The 12,585-nt window shown below is 45.6% G+C and overlaps 1 protein-coding gene across 2 annotated transcripts in view; it reads right to left on the bottom strand.

Annotated features, from left to right (window-relative positions):
* PTPN5 (protein tyrosine phosphatase non-receptor type 5) overlaps nt 1–9,761 on the bottom strand; it is a 112,149-nt gene extending 102,388 nt beyond the window's left edge. For both annotated transcript variants that reach the window (XM_072619669.1, XM_072619668.1), the window contains exon 1: nt 9,118–9,761. The gene's annotated coding sequence lies outside the window, so the exon portion shown is untranslated. The remainder of the gene's footprint in view (nt 1–9,117) is intronic.
* Nucleotides 9,762–12,585: the final 2,824 nt, after the last annotated feature.

Below are 12,585 nucleotides of genomic sequence, written 5' to 3' on the forward strand. Positions count from 1 at the left end.
TTGTTTTTTTTTTTTATCTCTGCTCAATTCTGCATCCCCAAGAAAATTGCCAGCTCCTTTAGGCAGTAGCCAAGTCTTCTCTTGCATCCCTATAGTGCCGAGCCTAGTCTGAGCTCATAGGAGATAATGCTTAAATCACACTTGCTAATGTGTCTTGAAATTCATTCTCTTTGATCTCACCACATTGGATGGGTATGGGAGGTAGGTGGGTGCTTGGAGATCATTAATATTTACTGAGCATACAAAATTTTCTAGGTCTTGATAGTGTGTGAGGCACCATAGAAAATTCGTTTGGAGAAAAAAATGTGCTATGGTATAACAACAACAGAAACCTATATTTATATTAGAGTTATTATATTTATATAGTCTCTGAAGGTGTGAGGTGCCACTGAACAGATTACTCTCAGGGAAAGTTGCACAGAAATGATACAGGGATGGAAGCCAAGTCCTGACTTACCTCTAAGTCCCATGACAGCTTAATTGTTCTCCCTCCTCATGGTTCTGTTTCTTGCTCATTCCTGACATGGTACATTCACATGTCTCATTTCTCTAGTTTTGAAAGCCTTGCTCTCTCCCCTGTGCCAAATCTGGTCCTCTGTCCCCTCAAAGACCCTCTTAAAAACTCACCTCCTCCTTCCTGAAACCTTTTCTGACAAATCCAGGGTCTGACATCAATCATTCCATCTTCCTCAGTTCTCTCTTTAGTACTTCTGATGGTTAATCTGGCACTCTAACTACCTGATGACTTTTCCAGGAGGCATCTGTGCTGGTTAGGTCTGTCTGTGGTCTTTCTCACATCTGTCATTCCCTCTCTGTTCTAATGGTTCCTAACATAGGATCGCCCCATGTGGATTACTGCCCCTGTCTCCTCTACTCGTTCCCTGCTCCACTCTATATATCACTATGTAACCTTCCTAATGCATAGTCCTGACTCTCCTCTGTTTAATATTCAAAAATATTAATTTGCTCTCCATTACCTATCAAGAAAAACACAAAATCCTTGGGCTGATATTCAAGGTCTTCCAAATCTAGCTCTAACCTGTCTTTCCATTCATAATATGTAATATTGCCCTTCACACACTAGATATTCCAGTCAAACAACTCAGGGTCTCTTTCCCAATCTCATCATATCAGAAATGACAAAATATATCTATATCCACACACACACACACACACACACACACACACACACACACACACACACACACACACATTCAGTTTCAAAAGAATTTCCTTCCTCCAAAACAGCCCTTTAGGATAGGTAACTCTTGCCTCCAAACTCTCCTCCACTTAATACCTCCAAGCTCTTTTACTCCAGAATTCTATCACTTGCGTGGGTAGAATTACCTTCATCAATGCCTATTTTTGCAGTGTTCCAGCACACCTTTCTGAGTCAACCTCTGGTCTAGAAGCAAACCTTTTAGAGCAAAACTTGGGAAATTCAACGTTCTTACTTTGTCCAGCTGCAATATGTTTGCTTTTGCAGGGTACTACGGTTGTTCCATCTTACTGACACTTTTCCCTGGGAGCTCTAAGTAGCCCCCTGCCTTTCCCTGAACAAGACTCTTATTTTTTGCTGCTTTCTGTATCTGCAGGTTTTCAGTCCTTTTCATTGGCTCCACTTAAGGTAAACAGCTCTCACCACAGCGGGCACATGCCACCCACACTCTCCAGGCCACAGGCATGGACACATTTACTCATGTCTTTTGAACCAAATGTGATTGGAAAACTCCAGCCTTTGGGGGAAAAAAAAGATTGGACACCAGCAACAGATGTGTTACTAACACATCTCAGGGATGGGAAAAGGCCAAAGGAAAACTGGGAATGGGGAATGATCTTGTGTAGCAACAAACAGCTGAAAGAAGACCAAAAGAAATGATCAGTATGTTTCTTTCAGAGGATAAAGCCCCAAACCTGGACCTCCCCATATTCCTCCAATGACAGGACATCCTGCTGCTATCGCTTCTTCCTCACTATGCATTTGGATTCTGCGCAGAGAACAGAGGATGCTGGGCTATATACAACAACATCAGGACATGATTTTCGACTTCTGAGATGGCAGTAATAATACTAACAGTTAACTTTTAAATAGAGTTTTAAGGTTTGTGAAGCACTTTACATATATTATCTCACTCGATTCTTGCAATAACCCTTTGAGACAGATGCTATTATTATCCCATTTTACAGATGGGGAACTTGACTGGCAGAGGTTAAATGACTTGTCTGGGACCACAGAACAAGTAAGTGTCTGAAGAAGGATTCAGACTCTGGTCCAGTCCAGAACTCTAGAATATCTGAGAGGAACTTGGACATCATCTAGTCCAATATAATTTTATAGAAGGGGAAACTGAGGCCCAGAGAAAGCAAATGCTTTATTTACCTGCTATCTAGCAAGCATGGAAAAATCTCTGCCCTGAGGCACTGCTTTCTTCCCTGGAGACAAGGGTGACCACTTGGGGAAGGCCCTGGTCATGTTCACATCTGGACTTCCTTTTCCCTCTCCTTGTCTTTGGTGGTGGTACCCTTCTCTTCTGCCCCTTTCTAGCTCACCTCTATGGGTTGTCTTCTGCCATGAGAATGTAGGCTACCTTCAGCTAATACATACAGGGACTGTGTTGTTTGTGTTTGTGTCTGCTGCCCCTTAGCATACATAGTACCTGTCACATTGTTCAGTCATTCAACTGTGTCTGACTCTTGGTGACCTTATTATGGGTTTTTCTTGGCAAACATACTGGAGTGATTTGCCATTTCTTTCTCCAGTGGATTAAGGCAAATAGAGGTTAAGTGACTTGCCCAGGGTCCCACAGCTAGTAAGTGTCTGAGGCCAGATTTGACCTCAGGTCTTCCTGACTCTAGCCTAGTACTCTATCCACTGAGCCACCAGCTTAGCTGCCTCTGCCTGCCACACAGGGAGAGCTTAATAAATGCTCTCTTCTCACCCTTTCCCTCTCCTCCTCCTCCTCCTCTCTCTGTCTGTCTGTCTCTCTCTCTCTGTCTGTCTCTGTCTCTCTCTGTGTCTCTCTCTCTGTCTATCTCTGTCTCTGTCTGCCTCTCTTACAATGACCTTGGAATTTAAATCCAGCCAGATGCTTATTATATCCCCCTCTGTCCCCTACCCTTTCTCTGTAACACAGTAAGTTAATACTAGAAATCTTTAGCATATACACAAATGCAAACCACATTAGGTGATGAAACCAGGGCTCTTTAGATATTATAAGACCACTTGGTTCAGTTTGTCCCTCCTACATATTCCCATTTCAGTGAAAAGAAAAGCTTCTACAGAATTTGCCAGACTTTCGGAATTTTTTGTTGTTGCAGATTTTACATCTATTCCAGTAGTTACTGAGGTTTTCAAGGTATTTTTTGCATTTATGAAAGTCATTGTGTATATATACACACATGTATAAACATATGAATGTAAACATATGAATGTATGTGTATGTTTGTGTGTGCATGTTCGAGTATGTACAAATCTCTGTGTATCTGCTCCTGAGGACAAGGATAATGCCATATTTAAACTTTGCATCACCTCCAACTCCTAACATAATGCTTTGGATAGAATAGATGCATAATAAGTATGTGTTGAATTGTGAACTCAGGAGTGCTTATGTGTCCGTGAGTGTGGCTTTGTATGCTTTGGGTCACATGTCCTTTGGATTCCCAAGAATGGAATGATTACTTCATGCCTCATAAAGTGACACATGAACAATGAAAGGAGAAAGCTGGGGGGACCAGGGGAATTTCTAGCCACTAAACAAAATTATGCAGATCCAGGGGAGGCATCAAAGGCCCCAGAAAGGGTCAGGTCAATGTGACATGACAGGGTTAAAACAGAAGGTCTAGATTGGGGGTTGGGAGGGCAGAGAGGAGAGTGGAATGAAAGCTGGCCTTTGGCAAAATTGTAAAGTAGGTCCAAGTCAGAGTTCCTAGGGTTTCTTTTCCTTGCCTTCTTCCAGTTAGATATTTTCCTTCTTCCCTCTATCAGACCTGGGTTGATATCTGATTAGAAAAGACAGGAAAGGTTTTCCTTCTCAGGGACATTTGTGAGGAACTCTTAAACTAAAGGAATGCACAAGGAAGTATTTGGGGCTATGAGGAACCTTCTGGGTCCTTAAAATCAGACCTGGTTGGACTGATCCTAAAAGAGTGATTCTGTAAAGGATGAAAGTGATAGATGAGTTATAGATATACTTGACCTCAAGAGGAGAAGGGGAGTGTTGGAATGGGAGAGGGAGGTAGAGAAGAGAGAAGGGAAGGGAAAATGGAGGGAAAGGAGGGAGGCAGGAAGAGAAAGAAAGGGGGAGAGAAGAGGAAGGGAAGAGATTGAAAGTGAGGAGAGGAGAGAGACAGAGAGAGGAGGTAGAGGGCAAGGAGAGGGGAAACGTAGAGGAGGAAGACAGGGAAGAGATCGGAAAAAGGAAGAATAGAGGGAAAGAGAAGGAATATATATATGTATATATGAAAAGAGAGAGAGAAAGTAGAAGAGGAAGAGAGAGTGGTAGGGTGAGAGAGAGGAAAGAAGGAAGAGAGGGGGAAGGGGAAGAAAGAGAAAGGAAGAGGAAAGGACAAGAAAGTGGAAGAGAGAGGAATGGAGAGGAGAAGGGGAGGGGAATGGAGAGATGAAAGGAGAGAAAGAGAAAGGAGAGATGACAGTGAAAAAAGGGAAAGGAGGAGGAGAGGGATAAGGGAAGTCAGAAGGAGAGGTAGGGGAGGGAAGGGAAAAGGTGATTAAAAAAGGGAGAAGGAGGGGAGGGGAAAGAATAGGAAGAAAGAGGAGGTCAGAAGAGAGGACTGGGGGAGAGTGGGGAATGAGAGACAGAAAGTGAGAAGGGAAGGGGGAGAGAGAAGAGAAGAGAGAGGAGAGAGGAAAGGAAAGAGAGAGGAAAAGGAGAGGCAGAAAGAGAGAAGAGAGGTAAAAGATAAGGGAAAAGAAATAGAAATGGAAGAGAGGATGAGAGAGAGGGAGAGAGAAAGAAAATACAGAGGAATGGGAGAGGTGAATGTAGATGGGGAGAGAGAAGGTGAGGTAGAGGGAGAATGGGAAGGAGAAAGAAGACAGAGAAAGGGAGAAAGAAGGGGAGATGGAAGGAAAGGGGAGAAGGGAAGAAAGAGAAAAAGAGGGAAGAGGAAGAAAGAAATGGAGAAGAGAGATGGAAGGGAATGAGGACAGGGAGAAGAGAAGATGCACAAAGGAAGAAAAGGGAAAAGAGAGAAAAGGGAGTCAAGGAGAAAAGAAAGGGAAAAGGGAAGGGAAAGTGAGTTTGAGAGGGAGAAAGAAGGGGAAAGCGAAGAGACAGTAAAGGAGAAGTGGAGAGGTATGAGGAAAGAGAGAGGAAGGGAGAAGGGGTGGAAGAAAGAAAAGGGGAGGGAAGGAGGAGAAAGAACAAATGAGTGGAGAAAGGAAAAGGGAGAGAAGGGAAAGGGAGAAAAAAAGGGGAGTAGGTAAGGAAGGAGATTCAGGATAAGGAGGGGAGAAGGGAAAAGAGAAATAAAAGAAAAAGAGACAAGAAGAGCCCAGGGTGAATGGGGGAAAGGAAGGGAAAGAAGAGGGAGATAGACAGGGGGAAGGGCAAGGGGAGGAGGAGGGAAAGAGAAACAGACAGAGAGAGAGAGAAAGAGAGAATGAGCCAGAGAGAGAGAGAGAGAGAGAGAGAGAGAGAGAGAGAGAGAGAGAGAGAGAGAGAGAGAGAGATCAGAGCGGTGGACATTCAGGTTCATATCTATTCTTCAGTAGTATATATGGTATCACACTGAACACTGAAGGGAAAATGATGGTCACCCACCTTTTCTCTTCCATATTATTAACAGGGTTAGAGACAACCATGGATTAGGAAATCTTAGATGAGTGATAACCAACTCAAACCACAAGCATATTTTAAACTTATTACATCCATATCCACCTATTTATACTACTATGTACCTCTTTTCCATAAAGGTTTAGATTAGTAAAGATATTCATTTAAATAGGGAGACCAAGGACTGGATAATATGCCTTAGGTTAGGGTCTCCAATTAGTTGGATGCTGGTTGAGGTTGAAATCACTCTCAGACTTTTAGAACTAGAAGGGACATGAGAAGTTGAATCTAATACTCTTATTTTATTGACAAGAAAACTGAGGTTCAGAGTGACTTTTCCAAGGTCACATGGCTTTCCCTCATGTAATCCTCCCCCTACTATTTATGAGTTGGAATAATCTTTGCTCCTCATTGCCACCTCCAGACTCTCCCTTTTGCACTATTACCTGGTAATCTCTCCTCCTTTAAAGGTCATTCAATCCAAATTTATCATCCAATCCAGATTCTGACAGCTATTATCCACCAGTTCGGGGAATGTTTTCCCCTCTTTCTCAATGAGTTCAGTGTCTAGATCACAGTCTTCTCAACCCCAACTCCTTCCCTTATTCTAGGGGACTTCAATACACATGTTGATCTTACCTCAAATTTGTTAAATCCCCAGTTCCTCAATCTATTGAACTCCCATGACTTCCTCCTCCTCCTCCTCCTCTTCGGGATGGCCATATCTTTGATCTTGCCATCACCCACAAGTGTTCCACTTCCATGTTCAAGACTCTACTTTTCCTTTTTCTGATCATGATCTTTTATTTTTCCATCTTTCCTTATGCCAGATTCTCCTAAACCTACTTTCCATCCTTACCTCCAATCCCTCCATCTTTTAGTGATATACTACACCCTCACTCTCACTTTTGTTACCCTGTCCTATCTTCCCAATCTTGACTTCTTGGTGAAAGAGTTCAATACTTTGCTCTACTATTGAATCCCTTGTACCCTTGTACCATGAATTCCACACCTTGCCAAACCCCAACCAGATTAATCCCACTCTCTGCCTCCTTTGTTTCTACTGGATGGACCTAAAGGAAATCAGAAAACTTCCTACTATGTCCACTATAAATTTATGCAAGTTAATCTTAATTGGGTCCTCACTACAGCAAGGAAATCTACTACCTCTAATGGATCCCTTACCCCATTCACCAAAGTAGTTGTTCTAAATCTACTCTTTTTTTTCTCAAACCTCCCATGCCACTTCAACCCCCCACACTTTCTGCTGAGGATCTCACCTCATATTTCACTGATAAAATTGAGGTAATTTTCTAAGAGCTCCCTCCTCTCCTCTTCTCATCTCACATTCCTCTGACATCACGGTCACTCCTTCACTCCAGTATCTTATTTTGAAGTGACCTAATTGCCAAGGCCAGCCTTGATCAAGGTATACCCTTGATCTTATCCCCTCCTGTTTTCTCCAGAAGACTGGTCCCATATTCATAATCTCCAATATCTCTCCAATCTTCATTTCTCTATATTGGCTCTGTCCCTACTGCCTACAAACATGAACAAGTCTCCTCCATACTTAAAAAATTCTACTGGATCCTACCATGCCTCCCAACTTTCATCCTATATCTCCCTTCCCCTTATCAATTAAATTCCTTGAAAAACACCATGTATAATGGATGCATCCATTTCCTCTCCTCTCACTGTTTTTAAACTCTCTGTAATTTGGCTTCTGATCTTACTATTCAACTGAAACTATTCTCTCCAAAGTTTCCAATGATCTAATTGCCAAATCTTATAGTTATTAATGGGTAATTTGTTGAGAATGGTATAAATTCCCGTACAGGTATGAGTTGGATTAGATGGCCTCTAAATTCCTTTCCAGCTATTAGATTCTGTCCTAATCCTATCCTTATTTGCTGCTATGACCTTGGACAAAATCACCCGACCTTTTGGGACCTGATTTTCCTCAAATGTAATAAAATTAGGAGTTTGATTCAATGTCCTTTTCATCTCTGTTCTACTTATTTTAAAGAAACAAAACAAAACCAGGAAGCTTTGGGAATGGGTCCCTCAGCTATCTTTAAGAAGGACAGCTCTAACCTTGAACCTTCCTTCCTCCTTCCCCTTCCCCTTCTTACATCCTCATACACACAGGCTGCCTTCCTGTCCAGGACATTGGGCTGGGCAGACCAAGGATCTGACACCAGGTGACAATTCTTGCCTTCGCTGTGGTCAGGCCACCTCCCCAGTGATCACTGAACAATCGGCCCTGAAGCTTTCCTGGCTGACTGAGACCATGAATGACAGACAGCAGGAACTGAAGCAACGCAAATGCTAGAAGTGTAACTTCTAGCTGGTAGGCAGCTTAGCTTGGAAAACACCAGGGACCCAAAAGGAACCACGCAGGGTTCAGGACGGACAGGTCTGGGCCAGGATAGGGTGGAGAATGGGGGAGGGCATGCCCGTGGGGAAACAGGACAGTCCCTGCCAACAGCCCAACCGAGGGGACACTCCACGCGTGCTCAGTGGGGAGAAACAGCTGCTCACGCACTCATCTTCACAGCCATCTAGGAGCCCCATATCCCTCAGCCTGAGAAGACTCCCCCGCAAAGGCGATCCCTACTTCCCCACTGGGTACCCTGCCATCCAGACTACCCCCTCCCACTTGGCTGGGCACTCTTGGATACCATTTCTTGGGAAACACCTGGGACCCCCAACACTCCGAACATCACCCCCTTTCTCCCTTCCCATCTGGCTGGGCTCCCGCTGCCTCGGAGGTCTCCGTCCGGTGCCCCCCTTCCTCCAGCGTTTGTGTCGGGGGAGTAGGCGCTTTCCTGTCCCGTCTCGTCTCTTTCGGCCCCTCCTAGCACCCACTGAGCAGCAGACTCCTCCGGGGCTAGGAGCTCAGCTTGGACAGCCCCGCCGGGCCGCCCCCGCGCTCGGCTTCAGGGGAGGGAGAGCCGCAGGCGCGCCCGGGTTCCGAGCTCAGTCCCTAACCCAGTCCCTCTACTTCCTCCCCCGCGGTCTAAGACTCTCTCGATCGCCCCCGGGTCGGAGCAATCGCCGAGGGCAAGGCCGGAATAGGGGAAGGGGGAACCGAAGGAGAGCCCTCTTCTCCTTTGCTCTCCTGGCATCGCCCCAGGGCAGAAAAGAAAGAGGCCCCTCGGGACAGGCTCCGGCGTCGTCCCCCACAGTCTCAGCCCAGCCCCAGCCCCGGCCCGAGCCCCAGCCCCTCCCATCGCCTCCCTTCTCCTCCCCTCCACAGGGCTCCTCCGCCGCCGCCCCCAGGCTCCAGACACAAAGGCGCAGAGCGAGGCGCAGCACTCACCGGACAGAGCTAGCGGGCGAGGGGGCTCCAGGCGCTGAGGGAAGGAGGGAGGGAGAGTGGGGGTGTGCGCATCTCTGTGTGTGCGTGTGCGTGTGCGTGTGTGTATGTGTGTGTGTGTGTGTGTGTGTGTGTGTGTGTGTGTGTGTGTGTGTGTGTGTGTGTGTGAGAGAGAGAGAGAGAGAGAGACAGAGAGAGAGAGAGAGAGAGAGACAGAGAGAGAGAGAGAGAGAGAGAGAGAGACAGAGAGAGAGAGAGACAGAGAGAGAGAGACAGAGAGAGAGAGAGAGAGACAGAGAGAGAGAGAGAGACAGAGACAGACAGAGACAGAGACAGAGAGACAGAGAGAGACAGAGAGACAGAGAGACAGAGGGAGACCTGGGGTGCGTCTGTCCGTGTCTCTCCGGGGGTCCTGGTGTCCGTGCGCGCTCCCCCGCCCCTCCGCACAGCGGGGACGCGGCGGCTCAGCTGCGGGTTTCGCCGGCGCAGCCGCTGGGGCTGTCTCTGCGCCCCCGCCCCCGGGCGCACTCCTCACCTCCCTCTCCTGGGGAATTGCGCAGAAACTGTGGGCTTGGGGTTGGGGGACCAGCGATGGGGTGGAGGCGGTCCTGTGGCCGGGGCGAGCCCAGGGCAGGACCCTCGGCCGGGCTGGGCTTGGGGCCGGAGCCGCCCCCTCTTCCTCTTCTCTCTGCCTTGAGCGACAGGAGATTCCGCCCCCGCACCCGCGTTTTCCTGAATAGGGAGAGAACTGGAGCATCCATTTCATTCATGATTTTCCTTCTGGGCCCCGGGCTGCAGTAGCTTGAGAGGGAGACAGACCAAACGGGACGCGCAGATACAGACTGGAAGGGACCGAGTGATGAGCAAGAAAAGGGAATAAGAAAAGGGAAGGGCAGGTATAAAGAGAATTTCAAGCAGGTAGAATTTGACGGGAAGATACACAGGTATATGTTCCCTGTAAGGACTTGCCCACATCAGCAACACATCACCTTTACACATTTCCGCACACTTCTATATGCGTGCTACATGCTTGTCATATGATACATAAACGTAAACCTTCCTAGCTTCTCTCTCTCTCTCTCTCTCTCTCTCTCTCTCTCTCTCTCTCTCTCTCTCTCTCTCTCTCTCTCTCTCTCTCTCTCTTCCTCCCTCTTCTCCCCCCCCCCCCTTCTAATAGGCCTGGAGGAAACTCCTGCATAACTGTTCTATTTCTACGAAGAAAGGAGAAGTAGTTCCCACCCACTTCCGAATTCTCCGTCCTTTTGACTCAAGTCCCATGACATCCTGGGCCTTTCTTTTTTTTTTGGCCCCAGGTGACAATGACAAAAACGCCTTCAGTATATATGGGAACCCTAAACCCAGATGTTCACAGACGACCCTAGCTCCCTGTTCTCCTCCCCTCCTCAAAGCTAGCTTAATCCAGTGAATAAGGATCCTTGGGACTTTGTATGAGGCTGTACAATTCACAAAACGTTGCCGCAGACAATTTCTCCTTTGATCTACAGGCGAATCTATGATGAGGTTGTTAATGCTTCAATCTTTTCCTATTTCAATAGATCCATGATTATGTTGGTGCGGATGCTCTGCCGTGGTCTTAGAAGATGGTTCATGAGTTGCTGTGGCAAACACAAATCCATTACCTGCTTCTCCTCTTTCTTCTGATGAATCTCTCCATGCTGAGTCAATCGGATGCTTGAAAGACATTTGTCAGCACTGTTTTTGAAGGCTCTCCAGCTTGGTAAGAACTACCAACTGGTAGAACTAGACAATGTAGGTTCACCTCCATTCAGTGCTGGATCATTGAGAGAAAGACATTAGTGAAAAGATGATTATTAAATTAGGTCTTAATAACCACGTTTTACAAATGAGGAGACTGAGACTCCAATAGATTAAGGTCACACAGTCAGTGGCTCAACTGTACCTAGAACCCAGGGCTTTGGACGTCGTAGTCCCTGGACTCTATCCATCACACCAGCCGCCTCTGTCATTTACTACATGCTGCTCACAAGATATTCCAAGCTGAAACCCCATCCCCACTTTCTCCCTAGCTGATGTGCATGTTGGGGGGGAGGGTGCAGGGAAGGTCATGGATTACAGAAATTTTTCTGCATGGAAGCAGGTGGGGGAGAAACAATTCATGAGATAGATAATGGAGAGTAGGAAAGTAACAAAGGATAATAACCAAGGAAGGAATGGCAATCAATTAAAAGTATTAAAAGTGTTTACTGTGTTGTGCCTTGAAGTGTGTTAGGTGTTGGGGATACACATAGAAAAGTGTGACAATTCCTGCCCTTAAGGAACTTACCTTCTTTTTTATTAATTTCATTAATTTATTTTTAGTTTTCATCATTTACTTCTATAAGATTTTGAATTCTAAAGTTTCTAGATTCTAAAGTTTCTCCCTCTCCCTCAGTGCTCCCTTCCCCAAGACAGCATGGAATCTGATATAGGCTATACATGTACAATCATATTACACATATTTCCACATTAGTCATGTTGTGAAGAAGAGTTAGAACCAAAGGAAAAAAACCACTAGAAAGAAGAAAAAAAAAGAGAAAATAGTATGCTTTGATTTGCATTCAGACACCATAGTTCTTTCTCTGGATATGGATAGCATTTTCTATCATGAGTCTTTAGGAATTGTCTTAGATCCTTGTATTGTTGAGAAGAGTTAAGTCTATCAAAGCTGGTCATTGAACAGTGCTGCTGTTACTGTGTACAATATTCTGTTCACTCCACTCAGCATCTGTACAATTAAGTCTTTTCAGGCTTTTCTGAAGTCCTCTTGGCTCATTGTTTCTTATGGAACAATAATAATATTCCATTACATTCATCTACCACAACTTGTTTAGCCATATCCCATTTGATGGGCATTCCCTCAATTTCCAATTCTTGGCCACCACTAAAAGAGCTGCTAGAAATATTTTTGTACATGTGGGTCCTTTTCCCTTTTTAATCACCTCTTTGGGATACAGAATTAGAAGTTGTATTGCTGGGTCAAAGGGTACCACAGTTTTATAGCCCTTTGGGCATAGTTCCACATTGAGTAACTTACCTTCTAACAGGGGAAGGAAACACATAGAGGAGAAGAGTGGCTAGGCAAGTGAATTTGGGTATGGATTGTGAGCAAAGTCACATGGCAATCTATTGATTTTTCCAGTAGCAGTAGCAATACTGATTTGACTGCTGTTCCCAGAGCAAGAGGTGGAAAATAGGGGTTGTGGTGAGAAAGCAAGAGGTAGGGCACATGACAAGATGCTCAGATTGGCCTGGGTTTCTTGGTAAATGAATGAGATATGAAATGTGGTCTCGAAATGGCTCTCTCACTCACCAATCAAGACTCAGCCTCAGGGTAGGATTCCAAAGTTGAGTGAATCAACTTGGGAGTGAGGGAGGGATCACTTTGCAAGGTTCAGTCCTGAGGGTGACATTCCAGGTTGGGAGAAGCAGCAACAGGGAATATGGCAAAAT

The sequence above is a fragment of the Notamacropus eugenii genome, chromosome 6, assembly GCF_028372415.1.
Source record: "Notamacropus eugenii isolate mMacEug1 chromosome 6, mMacEug1.pri_v2, whole genome shotgun sequence".
Taxonomy (NCBI): domain Eukaryota; kingdom Metazoa; phylum Chordata; class Mammalia; order Diprotodontia; family Macropodidae; genus Notamacropus; species Notamacropus eugenii.